Source organism: Phocoena phocoena, chromosome 8 (assembly GCF_963924675.1).
Source record: "Phocoena phocoena chromosome 8, mPhoPho1.1, whole genome shotgun sequence".
In the NCBI taxonomy this organism is placed as follows: Eukaryota; Metazoa; Chordata; class Mammalia; order Artiodactyla; family Phocoenidae; genus Phocoena; species Phocoena phocoena.
Genome location: NC_089226.1, coordinates 98,533,102 through 98,553,947, shown reverse-complemented (window position 1 = coordinate 98,553,947; position 20,846 = coordinate 98,533,102). Strand labels below are relative to the sequence as shown.

Below are 20,846 nucleotides of genomic sequence, written 5' to 3'. Positions count from 1 at the left end.
TTCTAGAAGAGCCTGGCTTTGGTCCTGACTATGCCACTTACCAGCTATCACCTTGGGCTAGTCATATCACTTCCCTGAGCCTCTGTTTTTCCCTTCCACAATATGTGGACAATAATGTTTGCTTTTCAGACCTCTGAGGATTTGTATGGAGACAAAATGAAGTGACATACATGCAAGCTATTGCTAAATTATACCAATGGTAGTTATTAATATTACCAGTGATTTGCTGTGGGGTCAGAAAAAAAATTAGTGAGCCTTATTGGGTCTCAGATTTTTCTTATGAGAAAGAGGAAAAGATCACTAACAACCTCTCTGCTGTTTGTGAGAGAAAAAAATAATTGCCTCAAACCCCTAGGAAGGTGGTGTTGTTTGAGCACTCTCTGATGAATTTCTGGGCACTGCTCATGGGCTACCTGTCTCTCTGGAGCCTCACGCTCGTTAAACTTAAGGTAGAGGCCCTCAGGGAATAGACTTGGTAAACGAAGAGGGCCAACCCTGTGCCAGGAGCCCCACCAGACCTCATGCACCAAAAGGATCTCCATCTCCAGGTATCATTCTCTGTGCGTCCTCGACTACCAATCATTGGTTTCCTGTTCAGCCCCTGGGACAATCTAAAATGAGGCAGTTCTCGTAAACTGATACAGCCAGTATGGAGAACACATGAAGGTTCCTCAAAAAAACAAAACTAGAACGACCATGTGACCCAGCAATCCCACTGCTGGGCATATACCCTGAGAAAAACATAATTCAAAAAGAGTCATGTACCACAATGTTCACTGCAGCACTGTTTACAATAGCCGGGTCATGGAAGCAACCTAAGTGTCCATTGACAGTTGAATGGATAAAGAAGATGTGGCACATATATACAATGGAATATTACTCAGTCATAAAAAGAAACGAAATTGAGTTATTTGTAGTGAGGTGGATGGACCTAGAGACTGTCATATAGAGTGAAGTAAGTCAGAAAGAGAAAAACAAATACCGTACGCTAATACATATATATGGAATCTAAAAAAAAAAAAAGGGTTCTGAAGAACCTAGGGGTGGGACAGGAATAAAGACGCAGACGTAGAGAATGGACCTGAGGACAAGGGGAGGGGGAAGGGTAAGCTGGGACGAAGTGAGAGAGTGGCATGGACTTATACACACTACCAAACGTAAAATAGCTAGTGGGAAGCAGCCGCATAGCACAGGGAGATCAGCTCGGTGCTTTGTGTCCACCTAGAGGTGTGGGATAGGGAGGGTGGGAGGGAGATGCAAGAGGGAGGAGATACGGGGATATATGTATACGTATAGCTGATTCACTCTGTTATACAGCAGAAACTAACACACCATTATAAAGCAATTATACTCCAATAAAGATATTTTAAAAAAATAAAATAAGGCAATTCTCACAGGCCCAGGTGGAAAGACCTGGTAAAAGCTCATCCAGAAGGTTTCAGAGGAAGGAGATATCCAAAGGTCCAACAGGACGGTCTGAGAACACCCACCCCTCGAGCTGGTTGGATGCAGCCAACAGGGAAGGAAAGTCACTCCCGGGGGTCTCTGGAAGCTGGATTCAGGGGGAGATTGTCCCTGCTTCTCCACAGGTCACTGTGCTCACAGATGACCCCCACCTCTTCTCCTGTGCTTCCCTTCTCCCAAGTTACCCTCAAGCCCCCATTTAGAATTAATAACAAGCACTGAATGCAGGTGTTCCTTGATTAACAATAAGGTTAGTCCCAATGAACCCAGCGTAAGTTGAAAATATCATTAGTTGAAAATGCATTTAATACACCCATCCTAGGGCTTCCCTGGTGACGCAGTGGTTGAGAGTCCGCCTGCCGATGCAGGGGACGCGGGTTCGTGCTCCGGTCCGGGAGGATCCCACATGCCGCGGAGCGCCTGGGCCCGTGAGCCATGGCCGCTGAGCCTGCGCGTCCGGAGCCTGTGCTCCGCAACGGGAGAGGCCACAACAGTGAGAGGCCCGCACACCGCAAAAAAAGAAAACAAAAAAAATACACCCATCCTACTGAACATCATAGCTTAGCCCCGCCTTCCTTAAATGTGCTCAGAACATTAGCCTACATTTGGGCAAAATCATCTAACACAAAGCCTATTTTATAATAAAGTGTTGAATAGCTCATGTGATGTATTGAACACTGTACTTGCAAGCGAAAAACGGAATGGTTGTCTGGGTACAGAGTTGTTTTAAGTGTATCGGTTGTTTTGTGATTGCTGTCACTGCCCAGAATCAGGAGAAAGTACCTTACAGCACATTACTAGTCTGGGAAAAGATCAAAATTCAGAACTCAAAGTATGGTTTCTGCTGAATGTGTATGGCTCTTGCACCACCATAAAGTTCAAAAATCTTAAGTCAAATCATCGTAAGTCAGGGACCGTCAGTATTACTCTCTGCCAAACGCTGACAAGAGCTTCAAAGGCATCATCTTATTTAATCCTCACGGCAACCCTAAGGGTAGGTACTATTATCGCCACTTTGCAGAAGACAAAACAATGAGGTTAAATCACTTGCCCAGGGTCACAAAACGAGTAAGGGCTGGCACTGGGATTCAAATCCAGATCTGGCCAATCCCAAGGCCCATGTTCTTAACTGCTAGGCAATAATGCTTCCCAGAAACACGCCACCAGCCCCAGGCTCCAGCAGTGGACTAAAGAAACCCTTCTGAAAGGCAATGAAAGGTTTGCCATTTGGGAGTGCATTTGAATAGTTGGGGGTGGGTGAGGGAAGAATGGTGTAGAATCTCTCTGTCCCCCAGCTCTTGTAGGCCACTTAGATGTCCGCCATTACTCCGTGGAACTTGATTCTTGAGGCCCGACATTCAAAGTCTGCATGTCCTCCTGGGCTCTAGGCCTCTGCACCCATATGTTGTCCTCTGACATCCCATCAGTGAGGCAACCCCTAGGCTTGGTTTTTAAGTTCAATACTTCTCTTCCACTCACTTATATAAAAATGTATTTTAAAAAAAAAAGCTAGTTCAATCAACTGCTAATTGCTGTTCTTTGGACACATACACAAACCAGGAAAATCCCATAAGGAAGACAGCGAATTTTCCTCCTGTGCAAGGTGGGAGACCCTCCCATGGCCAGGGTTCTCTCTGACATCTTTTCATCCAGGCTAGAAGGAGAACGTCTAGTTCTCAGGGGCTTTCCCCTTCAGCAAATCCTCTGCTTCCATGACAATCCCCTCATCAGCCCTCCCAAGTCACTTTCAGATGTTCCCACCAAATGTGTGGTCACTTTCTGAATCAGCCTCAACACAGAATCTTACAAATGGGGACCAGGACCCCCCTCACCTCTGTCGTTCTCCGCCAGCATCCAATTCACGCAAGAGCTGGATCCATTCGGGTTGCTAGTCAGAGTGTCTCAAACTCTAACCAGAATAGGAATCAACTGTGAATCTTGTTAAAATGCAGATCTGATTCAGTAGGAGGGCTGGGAGGAACCAGATTCTGCGTTTCTAAGGAGCACCCTGTGATGCTACAGGTGTGCCATCTCTCTTTGGTAACCAGGTGCTAAAGATCAGTGACCACAGCTTGCGAATATCTGTGCCATCTGGCCGGGAGGGAAAAAAAAATGAAGCAAGAGAAAACCAGGCAGGGTCCCTTTGAGAACCACAAATTTTCTTCTCCCCCAAAGAGGAAATGTAGGAAAGTCCAGCAAGGCTGCGAGTTCTCTGCATGAAAACCAAGTCAGAGACTGCCCACTAATTTTTATTGGAGGTTTCATGGCTCTGGATTCCAGATTGTTTTAACCCAAAGTTGCTTTAAGATAGGCGCTGTTGGTGACTGTAAAGGAGAAGCAATAACTTAAATATCCCTCATTAGGGGACTTCTTAAAAGAGATGTTCATGAAATATCTTTTGGGGGGGAAAATGGGCAGCATTTAATCACTGACATTGAAAGATCTCCAAAATAGGTTGTTTAAAAAGAAAAACAAGATGCAGGACAATGTTTATAGTTTGCTACCATTCGTATCTTTTAAAAGAGAAAGGAGGGTATATACGTACACGTATTGCTCATGTAAGCAACGACTAACAACAGAAAAATACACAGGAAACTGGTAGCTTCTGAGGAAGAGAGGTGAGTGACTGGGGAATCAGAAGGGGCAGGATGGGAGGACTTATTTTCACTGTAGTCCCTTCTGAATTTTGTGCCATAGAAACACAGTTCCACTCAAAAACAAAAACTAAAATTGAAAGACAATCCCCTTGTTCTTATTTCTGTACCTCCATCCACCCAAAAATTCAATGAAATTGATTCACTCGACATTTTCATGTACCCTCTTGGTGTGTCCCCAGCTGAGTTAGTTCTCAGAACAAGGATCAGAGTAGCATTGCCTTGTGTCATTGCTGGGGAGACCACGAAAGGTGTGTGCTCAGGGTCTGGATGCTCCGGGGGTCCTGATTTCCCTCTGGAAACCAAGAGACCTGCCACTGAGGTCAAGAACTGACAGTCTGAGTCAGCTCTGCAGGTGGCAGAAATTCTGCCCGCCTGGATCACCCTCGGAGGCTGGGTGAATGGTGAGAGTTTAGGATCCTCCTATAATTGGATGGCTGAGCTAGAATCTGTGACTGGAAACCAGGTGGGAGAACAACTACTTCCTTTAAAAAGTCTTCTTGTATGGACCTCATACTATACTTAGGACATGTTCTGTTCTCCCGAGCTATTTCTGGTTTAGACATCTGATTTAGGCTGGCTGAACTATTGGGTCTCACTGTTCTTCTCTGGTTACCCTATATGATCTCTTGATTCTCATTAAGTAATTTCCCTAGCTCGTGTTATTTACCTTCTTTCCTGAGGCTATGATTCCCTCCGATGAAGAGGGGGTTATGCCAGTTGCTCTCCCTAGAGCCATCCAGCTTCCAATATCAGTTCATCCATTTGGGACCTCAGGCAGGTTACTCACCTCTCAAATGAGGTCGGGATGGAGGGGAACACCTAGCCCGGAGAATAGCACAGAGCAGAGGCTCAACAAATATTTGTTTTGTCCATCATAATATTTCTTCCTCCCTCCACCACCACCCAGGATTATTATAAGCACCTCATTCTTTTCAAAGCACCTCTGTTTTTACCATCTCTGAATCCCAAAAGCCCAGCCAAGACTTGTCCTTTGCACTTTGCAGATGAGTACGTAGGACCCAGCTTTCTCCAAGTGACTTGCCAGTGTCACATCACCAAGTGTGGAACTGGAACCATACCCCCATCGAGGAGCTCCCAGGAGAACTCCCTGAGCGCCACTCCTCAGGGAATTAGGTTCTCCGTCCTGCGGCTCCTTCCTGTTTCTCCCCGTCGGTACATTCAAATCCACAAGTATTTCAGCTCCCACAATGTGCTGGGTTACAGGCAACTTTTTTTTAATGTCCAGATCTTTGTACATGGAAAGGATTATCTAAAACCATTTATTAATTGATTATATCTTAATCTGTAAATTTATTTTTTGTGGATTTGTGATCTTTACTGGTTGATAAGTCTAAAAAGTTGACCACCAACTGGAGTCACACAGTCTCCAAACACTGTGTGACTAAAGTAAGCTGATACCTAAACTCTTTGGTGGATTAACATCATAATAATAATAAAATTGAATGAGCATCTACATTGTCCTATGGTGAGAAATTGGCCTCACGGAATTGGGACCCTGAGATTCTCACTTTTTTTCCACTCTTTATTTTTCAAGTATTTTTCTACTGAGTTGTAAATTTGGAACTTAGTTTTTCTTAGGTCATTAAATGCAATTTCTAGTTTTTCTTAGGCTGTTAAATGCAATTTCTAAATATAATAAATTTAATTATATATCTAGTAATGTTTGTTAAAATTTAAAACAATCGGGGCTTCCCTGGTGGCGCAGTGGTTAAGAATTCTCCTGCCAGTGCAGGGGACACGGGTTCGAGCCCTGGTCCGGGAAGATCCCACATGCCGCGGAGCAACTAAGCCCGTGCGCCACAACTACTGAGACCACACACCACAACTACCGAAGCCCGTGTGCCTAGAGCCTGTGCTCCACAACAAGAGAAGCCACCACAAGGAGAAGCCCACGCACCGCAATGAAGAGTAGGACCCGCTCGCCGCAACTAGAGAAAGCCTGCGCGCAGCAACAAAGACCCAACACTGCCGACGGTAAATAAATTATTTAATTAAAAAAAAATTTTAAACAATCACACTTGATCTTTGGTTAATGCTTCCTTTGCCCAAAAATCTAACAGATTAAGTTCCCCCAAATAACTTAAGTGCTGTTTAAAATCAAATTCTCTTAAATAATTCAAAGTAAAGTCACAAAAAAAAAACCCTATAGGAGCAAATTCTCCTAAACATTTAAACACTATTTATAAAACATGATTGATTAAATGCTCTTAAACATTTTAAATTACAATCACAAATTTAATGTACCTGATTTCCAAGCCCTTCAAGTGCCTTCATAAACATTTAAACAACTCCTGAAAATTACTAAATCAAAGTGTTTATTTTTGGTAAATCAAATGTTCTGCATTTTAGCAGAGTCTAATGGAACATAGATTTAGTTAATTCAGTTTAGCTAATCATTCTCCATATTTCAAGTCTAATTAACTAGACTCTCTTAATTGTTTCAAGCACCTTCAACAGTAGGCAGATACAATATGTATATATTCAAATATGTATTCAAGTTCATATCAAATAGTATAATTGTCACATAAACTTGTCATCTTACAAATGGATCCTACACACAATTATCAACGCAGGGTGCAAAGCATACACCCATCTGAAAAGACTCATCCTGAGACTCCACAGCAACTGGAGTTACAAACGATCGTCCAAGATTCAAGATGAGCATTGTGGATTCAGTGATTTGGGCTACGACTTCAAGACTGGGAGAGGGGAACATGGGTCTTCCTCCCTCGAGTGTTCAGCGCATCCTTCATGTTAACCAGCTCCTGTAGTCAGGTTCTGCTGCTATGACCAGGTACCCCAGGCCCCAGCTTCCAGTGGTATTGAGTTTCACAACCCAGTGCATCATCTTTCAATTCTACTCTTACCTAATTCTTTTTTTTTTTTTGAACATTTTAGTTTAAAAGAATTTAGACTTACAGAGGAGATATAAACATAGTACAGAGAGTTTCTGTCTACCCTTCGTCCATCTTTCTCTACATGACCACAGTACAACTGTTGAAAATCAGAAATTAAGATTGGTGCAATAGGGTTAACTAAACTATAGGTTTTATTTAGATTTCGTCAGTTTTTCCACTAATGTCCCTTTTCGTTGTTGTCCCAGTCTCTAAATCCAGGATACCACATTGTATTGAGCTGTTAAATTTTCTTAGTCTCCTCCAATCTGTGACAGTTTCTCGGTCATTCTTGTCATTCTTGCTGTTGACAGTTTGGAGGCATACTGGTCAAGCATTTTGTGGAATGCTTCCCGATTTGGGTTTGTCTGATGTTTTCTCATGATCAGGTTGAAGCTATGGATTTCTTACCCAATTCTTATAAACATTCTCCAATGTTTGTCACCTGATTTGGGCAAGTGGAATTCCAAACTCACCCACCTGGGTAGTAACTACCCTTTTTGCAGCCTGATTTGCCTCGATAAGACTCTGTATGTTCTATTTTTTTTTTTTTTTCTGGTCATGCCATGTGGCATGCGGGATCTCAGTTCCCCTAACGAGGGATCAAACCCATACCCCCAGCAGTGGAAGTGCAGAGTCTTAACCACTGGACCGCCAGGGAAGTCTATTGAGGGCCAACATTGTGCCAGTCCCTGGAGATACAGCAATGAACAGAACTGACAAAAATGCCTGGCTTCACGGTTCGTGCATCCTAATGTCAGGGCAGAGATCATAAACTAATCAGTCACGTGTATATAGCATGTTAGGAGAGAATCAGTCCTACGAGGAAAAAAAGATCAAACCGAGAAGAGGAATAGTGAGTGCTGGAGTAGGAGAGAGTTTCCTTTAAATAGGGTGCTTAGTGAGGGCTGCACAAGCAGGTGACATTTGAGCCACAGCTTAAAGGAGTAGAGAGAAGGAGCCACGTGGCAGCTAACTGAAGCAAAGCGAGGGTAGGGGCCAGTGAGCACAGAGGTCCTGACTCATGCCTGGCGTGTCCTAAGAGGAGTAAGGAGAGACGTGTAGCTAGAGCGGGGTTAGGGAGAGTGGGGAGAGGAGGAGAAGAGGCCAGAGAGGTGAAGAGGGTGTCAGAGTAGTGGTGAGCCTAGCAGAGTGGGCTTTGAGGGCCACCGCGAGGGTTCTGACTTTCAGGTGTTAACAGAATCACCCTGGCTGCTCCTCATGAGAAAGAAACAAGACACCAGCTAAGACCAGTTGCAAAATAACCCAAGCGAGATAGGATGGTGCCTCTCAGAAAAGGGGGGGAAGTCAGTATACCTTTTGAAGGTAGAGCCAAAATGATTTGCTGAGGGATTCGATGAGGGGTCGTGGGGGAAAAAGGTCCAAAATGGCTAGAAGGTTTTGGCCAAAACAACTGAAAGGATTGAGTTGACATTACCTGAGTGGGAAGACTTTCTTATCTAATTATAGTTAATTTATATGCATTCATTGACATGAGGCACTGTGATAGATATCAGGGTACAAATTATTGAGATATTAAGTAACTCTCCTCCTACTAGGAGTAAAAAAATGCAATAGGAAAGATGGATGGGCATTTTTTTTAATTTTTATTGGAATATAGTTGATTTACAATATTGTGTTAGTTTCTGATGTACAACAAAGTGAATCAGTTATATATATATATGTGTATATATATATATATCCCCACTCTTTTTTAGATTCTTTTCCCATATAGGTCATTGCAGAGTATTGAGTAGAGTTCCCTGTGCTATACAGTAGGTCCTTATTAGTTATCTATTTTATATATAGTAGTGTGTATAGGTCAATCCCAATCTTGCAATTTATCCCTCCCTTTCCCTTTCCCCCCGGTAACCATAAGTTTGTTCTCTACATCTATGACTCTATTTCTGTTTTGTAAGTAAGTTCATTTGTATCATTTTCTTTTAGATTCCACATATAAGCGATATCATATAGTATTTGTCCTTCTCTGACTTACTTCACTTGGTATGATAATCTCTAGGTCCATCCATGTTGCTACAAAAGGCATTATTTCATTCTGTTTTATGGCTGAGTAATATTGGATGGGCTTTATGTTAAAATATGGTGCTATTAATTCAACTAAAGGAGTATTTGTGAAATTCAGGGGAGAGAGGAAGGGAACAGACCTCTAAGCTGGATTTGGAGAGACCCAAGGACATTCCAAGAAGAAAATGTTGAATTTGTGAAGACACAGACATTTGCAATAACATTGTATGTTTGTAGAAGTAAGTTTTTCAGAATTGCTAGAGGGTAAACTGAGAGCAGGGGAGCATGGAGGTGTTTCAAAGAGAACATCTAGCAGATTAAAGAATTTAGACATTATCCTAAGAGAGACAGGGAACACTTAGCACGCAAGCATGATTGTGACATCATGGGATTGCTGTGGGATCTGGAGAACAATCTACCACTCAGATACACGTGACTTTTCACTTGGAGTAGATGTTAAAGGCTACCTCTTCGATGAGAATGTTATTATTTCTCCATTCTTGTTTCTCCTCCTCTTCTTCGCTGTCATGCGAGAAACACACCAGTCCAATGGCCTGGGGTCAGAAGCACACCACAGTGAAGGGATTCATCCTGCTGGACCTCACAAACAGCGCAGACCAAAAACAACTCAACTCCTCTTTGCCATCTTCCTGCTGATCTACTCTGTGACTCTGGTGGGCAACCTGGGCCTGATAGATGTGATCCACGCCAGCGCCACCCTCCACACCCCCATGTACTTCCTCCTGGGTGTGCTTTCCTTCCTTGACATCTGCAGTGCCTCCGTGTTCACTCGCAGGCTGCTGATCAACTTCGTCACCACTGACCAGTCCATCTCCTTCGTGGGCTGTGTGGTCCAGACGGCCCTCACGATCCTCCATGGCACAAGGGAGTGTCTGCTTCTGGCCATGATGGCCTATGACCGATTCGTGGCCATCTGCCCCCCTCTCCTCTACCACACCATCATGTCCAAGCATTTGTGTGTCCGGCTGGTGGTGGTCACCTATGCTGCTGGGGTGTTCATTTCAGCTGTTCAGACAGGGAATGCCTTCATCTTGCCCTACTGTGGTCCCAACATCATTGATCACTACTTCTGTGACATCCCCCTGCCATGCTCCAACCGGCCTGCTCAGAGACAACCATGGCCAATGTCATCTTGCTCATCTTTTCTGCCTTGGTCACTGTCCCCACAATCTCAGTCATCTTGGTCTCGAATGCGTACATCCTGGTCACAATCTGTAGGATGAGGTCCTTGGAGGCCCAGCGCAAGGCCCTCTCCACCTGTGCCTCCCACCTCACTGCCCCCTCCCTTTTCTATGGGTCTGTATTCCTTGTATATGTCCAACCCAGCCCTGAAACTGCCTCAGCCTGTAACAAGATCCTCTCTGTGTTCTACACCATTGTGTTCCCCATGCTGAACCCACTGGTCTGCAGCTTAAAGAATAAAGATGTCAAGGCCTCTGCACAAGTTAGGGTTCTTAAGCTAAGAAGAAAAGTAATTTGTTAGAAGAGTATGTGGCAGCCATAAGATAGAAGAGAAGCCTAGAGAACCCCGCCAGGACGAGAAGCGAGGCGCAGCTAAGAGCCTGCCACAAGAGCAGTCTATGCAGGATAGCACCATAGGAAGCATCACCTCTGGGCACTCCCCATGGCTGCAGCTAGCACTGCTGCCCCAAGCTTTCAACACAACTCATCTGCTGGACACAGCCACCTGCACTAGCCACCACACCTCCCTCTATAGCATCCAACTGTGTATCATCTCTAACTGATCCTAGACCTTCCCATCATTCCCTGAAGCTCAAGTCCTAAGCAGGAGCTTTTAACTGTCTGGCAACGTAGCTATTCTACATCTCTTGATATATTAACGACATCTAGCATGGATATCTTACATCCACTGAGCTCCTACATCCACATTTCTGCTGTACAAAGCCCTGGGAGGTGGAAATAGGACCTTCTTTCACTTCAGAAATGGGAGCTAGATTCTATATTCTTCCTGTCTTGAGAGTTCCCACATAGAGCGAGGATCATTGAATGCCAAACAGTGAAAATGACATATTTCAACAGGAGAAACCTTCCCTACAAGGCTCTCCAGGGAATGTTGCCCTTCTGAATACATGATATTGGAGAAATAATGCATGTGGTGTTTGAGTATAGGAAGGAGACAGTAGTCACTCGACTTTGTGGGAGAGAGTGGAGGCTCCAATTCGCCAGGGCCCAAAAGGTGCTCTAAAGCAGTAATGAGCTATTATCTCTATGTAAATGGCCAATTAAACAAAATTAAAGGCTGAAAGACCATACAACTTTCTTCAATCAAAATCAAATTACCTTTATGTTTTTAGACAAAACCCTACTTGTATTGTAACAGAAATCAGTCTTACTAATTTAAGAGTGGGGGAAAGGAGGTGGAATTTATTGTGAAACCCAGATGTCAACTGATGTTCAGTATCTTTTGGGGATTCAAATAAAATTGCTTGAACCCTGTTCCATGTATGGTAGTATCCCCACATTCCTGCCAACCCGGGAATCCTAGGTAACAGGAGATGGGTTTTAAATGTGTTTTATGCTTTGCCTGGTTACCTCTAACTCTGAGTTCCTTAATCCACTGAATTACTTCAGTTTATGAATCAGCCAGGGAAGGCGAAAAAGCATGGCATTAAGAATGTGGATGGGGCTTCCCTGGTGGTGCAGTGGTTGAGAGTCCGCCTGCCGATGCAGGGGACACAGGTTCGTGCCCCAGTCCGGGAGGGTCCCACATGCCGCGGAGCCGCTGAGCCTGCGTGCACGGAGCCTGTGCTCCACAACGGGAGAGGCTACAACGAGAGGCCCACGTACCGGAAAAAAAAAAAAGAATGTGGATGATATAAATGGGGAAGAGGGAAAAACAAAACCTGACCATCTTAGATCCTGATGGGAAAGAAAAAAGGGGAGTATAGTCAGGTTGGGTTAAGGGCAATACAGCTGGGCTTGAGGCCTGTGAAGAAGACAAAGAAGCAGTTGCATCTCCGTCAGATAAATCATTCACCTGTAACTTCACAGATGTCAAAGTGAAACTTTTTCCTAGAAAACTAATTAATCCATGGCTGAACCTGTTGATCAATTCTTAGTGACGATATTGGAATCACCTCCCGGCTTTATGTACAGGTTTGAGGTCATTTTTCTTAACATACTGTACTAGGCTTCTCCAGAGAAGCAGAACCAACAGGATATATATGGATAGATAGATATAAGAGGAGATTTATTATAGGAATTGGCTCGTGCAGTTATGGAGGCTGAGATCCGCAATCTGCCGTCTGCAAGCTGGAGGACTAGGAAAGACAGTGCTGTAATTCAGTCTGAACAAAAGCCTAAAAACCAGGGGGCTATCAATGTAAGTTGTGGTGAGATTCTGAAGCCTCGGGAACCAAGATCAGCAATATCTGAGGGCAGGAGAAGATGGAGGTCCCACAGTTCAAATAAAAACAGCAAAGTCACCCTTCCTTGGCTTTCTTGTTTAATTCAGGCGCTCTACCGACTGGATGATGCCCACCCACATTGGTGAGGACCATCTTCTTTACTCAGCCTACCGATTCAAATGCTAATCTCTTCTGGAAACCCCTCACAGACACACTGAGAAGTGTTTTACAACTATCTGTGCATCCTTTTGTCCAGCCAAGTTGACACATAAAATTAACCATCACACATGCTAAGGCTAGAGCAGGCTCCAGCCGGTCCCCTACCACCTCCGCAATACTCCATCTCAGACTCAGGAAGTTAGGAACTGCAGTCTTTTCATGAAAAGAAGCCATTTGCTTAATGAGAAAGTTTTCTTTAAATAATAATTTCCCTTAGGGCCAAGGAGACGCAGAGGACCAGGAAATGGAGAAGGGGAGGTGCCAACCCCTCCTTCACTGCCCTGGTAGACTCAGACTCTGCTTCCTAACTTCACCAGTTCCTGAGCACATGTTGCCAACAGCCCTAGGCAACCTAGTCACAGACTAAGAAATGAACAGGTTCCCCAAAAATTGACAGGTAAGTAGCCTAAGAGGAACGGAGGGAAGACAAGGCAGAGGTGTGAGCGCAGACGCAGCTGGTGACATGGCCAAGTTTCTCCAGAGAGACAACGCATCCAATTCCTTCAGCCCCCCCACGTACTGCCCTCTCCAAATGGAACCCAGCCCTCTCCTCCCCTCTCCCTTCACCTAAAACCATCTGGCATAGAACCCAATAGGAGTCATTGGAAGGTTTGTTGGAAATGAAGTCAAAGTGTTACCTCTCTCAAGAGCATTTGAATTAGATTTTTATTTACACATCTTTAGAGCACCCAGAGCCCAGCCAGTACCTGAAGATCTAGAACTTTCCATTGGGTGGAAGTGAAGCCAAAGGTAGGGGCAGATCAAGCCACAGGCGCTAAAAGGAAGACCAGTCTGTGGTCCCAGAGAGGCAGCCAAAGCACTGGGCTACAATGGATCACAGTCCAAGCGAACAGTCGGTGTTGAATGAGTGTTTACCATTACCAATGACTGGCTCCAGCACCTGAGAAAAATTGGTCAGCCTTGCTGGGCCTCAGGTCTGTCCTATGTAGAATAGAGATGATCCCTAAAATCTCCTGTTTACAGATGGCAAGGGGGGATAAATCGCTTTGAATCTCCTGGATGTTCATCTTGTTCTCAAGGCTCTCAAACTCATTTAAACTAACCCTAAAAGTCTTTGGGGGAGGGACATTGTAATGAAGTGGGGAGTCGGCCCTGGCACTGGGATCTTCGGTGGAAAACTCAAGCTCTCCAGCAGCTGATAACTTCACTCACCAAGCATAATGTCTCTCCAGACATCACTTCCAGGGACAACTTGGGGCAGGATGGAAGGAGCCAAAATTAGATAAGACAGGGGCCTTCCCTTGGAGAAAGAATCCAAGACAGTCTAAGGGCATCTCCAACTGGAGCTGGCCAGAGGAAACTAGTATCTCAAGGAGAGGGAGATGGACAGATATCCTTCAGAAGATTCATGGATCCCGCTAGGGTGTGGCCACCCTGCCTTCTCCACAGGATCCTGAATACTGTCCACACCCCCCACCAATGTCATAGACCCCGTTTCATACTTACCCTCTCCGGGACCTCAGAGAAACTGCCAGTCCCAAGAAGCTGAGTTAGATGAGAAGCAAGCCTGGCTCATAGGCAGTGTGTGGATAAGCTCTGTAAAGATGAATTTGCTCCATGGAGGGGTACCAGTCAATCTCAGACCCCATTCTTCTACTCTAAGTTGCTCATAAAGTATGATGTTTGATAACTTGAGAGACTGAAGTTTCAAGGCCAGCCCTCCAGAGTCATTATCACCCAGAAAACTCTATGCCCAGGAAACACTGTGTCTGTATCTGAAGCAGGACCTCAGGGTCCGAACAGGGCAGCTTCCCTTGGGTGTTACTATTGCACCCAACAGACAGTTTGCTGTTCTACTCACACGCTCTTTGAAGCTCAAAACTGCAATTCTTTATAAAAATGACCCAATCACTCAATTTACAAAGTTGTCAGTAAACAAGTGATGTGAGCAAAATTGGCAGGCTCTCAAACTGTGCCTTAGAAGACCAAAGCAAGAAGGAAGACCAGAGACAGACTTGAGGACTTATGGGCAGGATGGGATGTTTAAAATTTCTTAGTGGTTCCTATCTGACATCGCTGCCTTCACGCCTCTCCCCCTTCTGACTTCCACAGTCACAAGACTTGGGCTCAGACATTCAGCCCAAATGTGGGTCGCTGCCCTGGCAGCCCCAGCACTGAGTCTCCACAGTGGAGCTCCTGGGGGAAGCCAGAGTTTTCACTCAGTGTGATCACCACAACCCATGGTTAAAGCCAACTCACTTGCCGTGCTCACCCCTCATTTCCTCTTCCCCAGGCTTAGCTGTCACTGAGAAATCACATGTTCCTAAATACAACCCAGAGCTATTGGGTAATTAATCTACCTCCTTAGCCACCCAATCACTCTCCCAAATTTCCTTCTTTCTCTTTCCCAATGAACCAGAAATCCTGAGACAGAAGACTGTAGATTCATGAGAGCATAAGGTGAAACAGAAGTTACATGGGTCATGGAATCAGACAGGACTGGTGTCTGAATCTGGTTTTGCCATGTACAATCTAGCTTAATCTGTAAACAAGAAAGTTGTGTAAAGATTAAATACTTATATGGCAAGAGGCTTAGCATATAGCATGGTTTAGAGTAGATGACCACTTGATACCAGCTCCCCCACTTCTTCTAGGATTATTCATTCTGGGCATTAAAAGGGCATTGGCTGCTGGTATCAGTGATGTGGTCATGCAAAATCGCATCTTCATCTTGCTCTTCTGTGGCTCCAGCATCGTTCGTCAGTACTTCTGCGACCTCTGCCTCTCTGCCTAACCTCCAACTTACCTGTGCTGACCTTGCCAAGGCTGAGGCCATCCTCTTCCATTGTTCTGCTTACCCTCTCCATTGTCACTGTCATCCTAGTCATGACCAGAAGGATGCATCCCCTGAAAGCCCAAAGCAAAGCTCCCTCCATCCGTGACTTTCATCTTACTGTCATCTCCCTCTTCACTGGCACCATCGTGTTCATATAGGCTCAGCCGAGCTCTCGAAGTCTCAAAACGATGGGCTAAACCCTGAGGTCCTGTAGCAGGACAGAGCCGAGACAAGTACTCAGAGCTTGCCGAGCACAGTAACTCTAAACCAAGGATGAGTCAAAGGCCAAATACCAGGAGAAGAACGATAAGATTTCAAAACCCAGGTCAAGACAAGAAAGACAGCATCAGGAGTGAAATCAGGGTCAGACACAAAGTTAGACCAATAGGTGGTACCCTTGGAATACCCAAGGTATTCCTTGTCCTTAAGGCCATTGGAAGTCAAACCTAACTTGTGAGGAGCCAGACTCAGAAAGGGGTATTTCAGATCCCTCCAGACTCCTGCTTATGTACAAAATATGTTTGGAGTTAAGCTTCTTTTAAAGACCCATCGTCTCCTATTCTGGCACCTGACCTTGACCTCTCCTCCACAGCTCTATTGCCCCTGATAAGAGACAGTGGCCAAAGACAGCACTTCAGAGGCTGCAGTGAAGCGTACTCTGTTCCAGCACCTGTTTCCTCACCAGCCTCCTTTTTTCACGAGCTCTCCACTCCCAGGACAGCGTACAAACACAAGCACATTCGTCACTGGGATGGTGCTGAATTATTCCCACCGTTGCTATCTGGCTGTGTATCTCGCTTCCCCAACTGAACTGCAGGCTCTCTGAAGCAGGAACAAAAGCTCCTATTTCATTTCATCCCCCACTGAGCCTAGCACGGTGCTGGGTAGTTAATCAGGGCATATTAATTAAGGCGTGTGTATTTATATATATTTCACCTCTTCCTCTTTGGATTTTAGGCTTTTAGACAGCAGAAGATAAAAAGAATACCAGTTGTTATTCTATAAGGCTCGGGACTTTATGAAACACTCTGCTCCCTGAAGGAGGCATTTGCCCAATAACGATCATTAATAGCTAATATTTACTGAACATATATTATGTGCCAAGAATTCTGGGAGGCACCACATACACACTATTTCATTTAACCCTCATAACAATTCTATGAGTAGATTATGCCTATTTCACATATGAGAAAATTGAGAGTCCAAGAAATCTAGGGTCAAATATAATTCAATGGCAGATCCAGGTCCAGCTGATTCCAAAGCCTATGCTCTACTCAAATGTCTAAAACCCCTTGGGTTTTTGCAGAAAAGTATACAAGTTTACATTTCTACTGCTTCCAAAAAATCCAGAGAACTTCTCCCTATTTCCCACCAAGGCCCAGCTTTTCTGTTAATCCCATAGAGTCTTGACTCCTACCAGGAGTTTTCAGTTCCTACAGAGCACCTGAAGAGCCACTTGGAAGAGGAAAAAAGAAATGGGACAGAAGGGGCAGGAAAAATTAGGAAATGAAAGGGCCCTTGGTGCCACTGCTCTGGCCCCACTCCTTTTGCCACAAAAGAAAGCCCCAATTTCCTAAGCCAGTTACCTCTCCGTCATCCCCTTCCTGAGTTACATCTTAATGCTAGTGTAGAGTTACTTTGTGAGTCACAACAAATAATGAAGCCACTTTTTCTTCCAAGGCAAGTCCACGCTGGTTTCAAGAGTGGACAAGCAGTGATTCACTGATTGAATCATAAATGGGGAGCTTGGAGAAGGAGTGACGTTGCTTAAAGTAGCATCTCTCCCCCAAATCAGAGAAGGGTCTATTGAACCAGGACCTCAATTTTTCTTTGTGCAAAAGGAAGTATTTAGAAAATATGATCTAAGGAAGGTCACTTCCAGTCCTGATATCCACATGAAATCTGAACCCACTTGGCAGTACCAATGAACCTTTGTATTGATAAAACATATACTGATGGGGTAACCTGCCTTACAGGTAATGTAACTCTGCTTTTCTTCTCAATTATCAGGTGGCCAAAACAGAAAGCAAAATGGCTCCCCCAAAAACAGGAAGCAAAATGCTCCCAAGTCACCCTGGGTAAAGAATGGATTGTCAATTGATAACTCTTTGAAACACCACCAGAAAACCTGTTTCTTGACCAAAGCTAAGTTTATTAGACTTACTATAATAAGAGAGAATACAGAATCTTAGTGGTTCTCAATAGGAGGAAATCAATGGAAAATATTTATAGATTTGGGGAGGTCTGGATTCAAGTGGTTTAAGGCGGATCTTCCACATCAAGGAGCAGATCAGGACGCTGGACAAAGTCTGTGACATTAAAGTTTAGGATTGACAGAAGGGGGAAGGGCCTGAAAGCAAATCTTGGTAAGTAAACTACTGTTTGTTGAGAAAATTCTTTACCCAAGTGAATGATCTATAGTCTTAATAGGAGAGATGTTTGCCTAGAGAAGCAAACTATTTGTTCAGATAAATTGGCCTGCAGGAACTTCATGAAGCAAACAGTGAAGTTATTTATTGGTTTACAATCACATCTTCCTAGGCCTGAATTTCTGGGAGCAATCAGCTAAGTCATGTTGCCAAATAGGAAGTCTCAGCTCTCGGTCCCAAGAAATAAACTATGTGGATATAGATGATCTCCAAGCTCAAGTTCAATTTATTTGTTTTAAACTACCATGAGACTCTATTCTGTTCCCATGGAAACTGAACTTCATCACCTCACTTCCTCCCACCAGTGACATTAAGCCTGGGCTCTAATGCTGTGTGTTTCTCCCATCTCACCCCACAAAGTGAGCAGAGATCGTTAATCGAGAAATAGTTTCAGCTGAAGAAGTGCTCATATCACTTGTCAATCAGGCTTGAAAGAAGGGGCTTGTATAGAACCTGCTACTAAGAACTAGAACCTTCTCATGTTAAAAAAATGAATTGTCGTAAATGAGTCATGGGGACGTCGTAATGCACAGCATGGTGACTATAGTTAATGATACTGTCTTGCATATTTGAAAGTTGCTAAGAGAGTAGATCTTAAACATTCTCATCACAAGAAAAAAATTGTAACTACGTACGGTGACAGATGTTAACTAGACTTATTGTGATCATTTCTCAGTATATACAAATATTAAATCATCGTGTCGTACACCTAAAACTAATAGAATGTTGTATGTCAATTATATCTCAATAAAAAATGTTTTTAACTGAAAGTCAAAACAGTTTTAGAAAATTGCCTTAGGTCAATTAGCTAGATGCTGGCTCAGTAAGTGTGAAGAAAGGACTTCTCAGAGGAAACAGGAAGGAGCCTGGACCGAGAAGCATGGACCATCTGAATTAGGAGAGATGAGGTAGAACTGGGGTTACAACCAAGAGAAGAAGTTTGCCCTGGAAGAAGATATCAAGCAGCTGAGGCTGCTGTATTAACAGACAACACCCAAATCTCATTGGCTCACAGCAGCAGAAAGTGTATTTCTCACTCGTGTTCACGTCTATCATGAGTCCGTAGTGAGTCTGCTCCCTTTCATTCCAAGATTCAGGCTCATGTAAGAGAAGTCCCTATATCCTGGACATGGCTGGTGTCACAGCAGAGGGAAGAGAGGGGATATGGGAGACCATGGGGTGGCTCCTGAGGCATGTATGCTCAGAGAGGGCACAAATCACGTCCATTCACACGCACGGGGCCACACCTAGTGATGCGGCCAAGCTTAATTTAAGTGAGGAAAGAGAATGGATAAGAATTCTTATCCGAGAGCCCCAGGGAGGAGCACTGACTCTTAGGCATCATAATAAAATCTAGCACAATGAAGGAGACACTGCATTCACGAGTAGAGGGCTGGCAGCATGAAGGGGGCGTTTGCGGGGTAGATGCATCAGACACCTTGTGCAGGTTGGGATGCAGCGCAAAGGTCAGAGGACTCAGCACTGTTTCACTGCGAGATTCAGCAGGTCTTCCCAAGTGAATAAACCCCCTCTTACCTGCAGGAAACATGGGCAATCCAATCGCTTACCTGCTGTGACTCTCTCCCAGATCTGTAGTCTAGGGACTGAATTTCTTTTACCCAAACAAGTCATTTGCTTAACAAGGCCTGTTGCTTTATGAGGTGATTTCCCCTGGGATTGTGGAAACCCAAGGTGCCAGAGTCCCCAAGGAGTGAGCCAGTGTCTTCCTTCCTGGCCTGGGAAAAGCAGTCTTTCTATACCCTGTTCTCACTGGACTTGCCCATACCTGAGGGTGTCTGCCAAAGTTATTTATAACAGTGAAAAGTTGGAAAATACCTTATTGTCAACCCAGGGGGACAAGTAAATGATACCACGCATACACAATAAAGAACATGCAGTGATTAAGTACAATTATGTAGACTATTACTTATTGATTGATATAGGGAAATGCCCATGGCATGAGTGAGAAAGTAAATGACGGAATAACATATAGTATAACGCTGTTTGATTCTGTTTATGGAAAATCATGGTCATGATTGCATTGAGAAATTTATAACACGAACACTCACCAATGTCCACTTTCTGTGGTGGCAGACATTAGATGATGTTCTGCTCTCTTCTTGGTTCTTTTCTGTGTTGTTTAAATTTTTTTACAACTAGCGTGTGTTATTTTTACAAAGACAATAGAGCTATTTTGTAGGTGGGAAGAATTGTGTTGTTTTTTTTTAGGTGGAGAGATGTAGTTTCAATACTGTTAAGTGAATAAAGCAAATATGATATAATCCCATTATTGTATATTTACAGCAAATATACATGCTTGTTTCCCAGGGACATTCTGAGGATCAAAGGAAATAACAGTTGGGGAAGCCACATCTAGACCATCAAAGAGGGCACATATGTTGATGTCATTATCACTTTCACTCACTTCTTGTGAGACCTGGGGATTATGTGGACTTGTGCCCCTGTGCACATCTCGGCCTTTTGAGTCTCAGTAACCCGAAGACAGGCCCACCAGGGATGGGCACTGTATGAAGAGCATCTGTCCTGGCATTTGATGGAGAATCCCTGCTCCTCAGGGGTTCCCAGACAACCGTCCCCAAGACCTCTCCAGCATACCTTGGAGACACCCTGCAGTTCTAGGACTGTTCCTGGGAGGACCAGTCATGAATTCCCACTGGCACATTTCTTAACTCTAGGGGTCATGATGAAAAAAACTAGACGAAACTTAAGACGGGAGTCTTCCCAGCTTTGTTACAACTGGTTGAGAAGTTCTCTTGAGAAAGCTGATCAGGGGCAATTAATGAAAAGGGGAGAGGAACACCCCAAGAGGTCTGCAAAAACAAGGCTCATGGATGGATGGTCTCCACTCAACCACAGGTAAGCAGGCTGAGAGGTGGAATCCTAATACCAGTAAGGGCTTAGATTCCTTTATCCTCCCTTTCTCATGAACC

The 20,846-nt window shown here is 44.3% G+C and overlaps 1 pseudogene; it reads left to right on the top strand.

The window, feature by feature from the left end:
- The first annotated feature begins 9,610 nt into the window (after positions 1 to 9,610).
- On the top strand, positions 9,611 to 10,565 carry LOC136127362 (olfactory receptor 5P55-like; annotated as a pseudogene).
- The last annotated feature ends 10,281 nt before the right edge of the window (positions 10,566 to 20,846 follow it).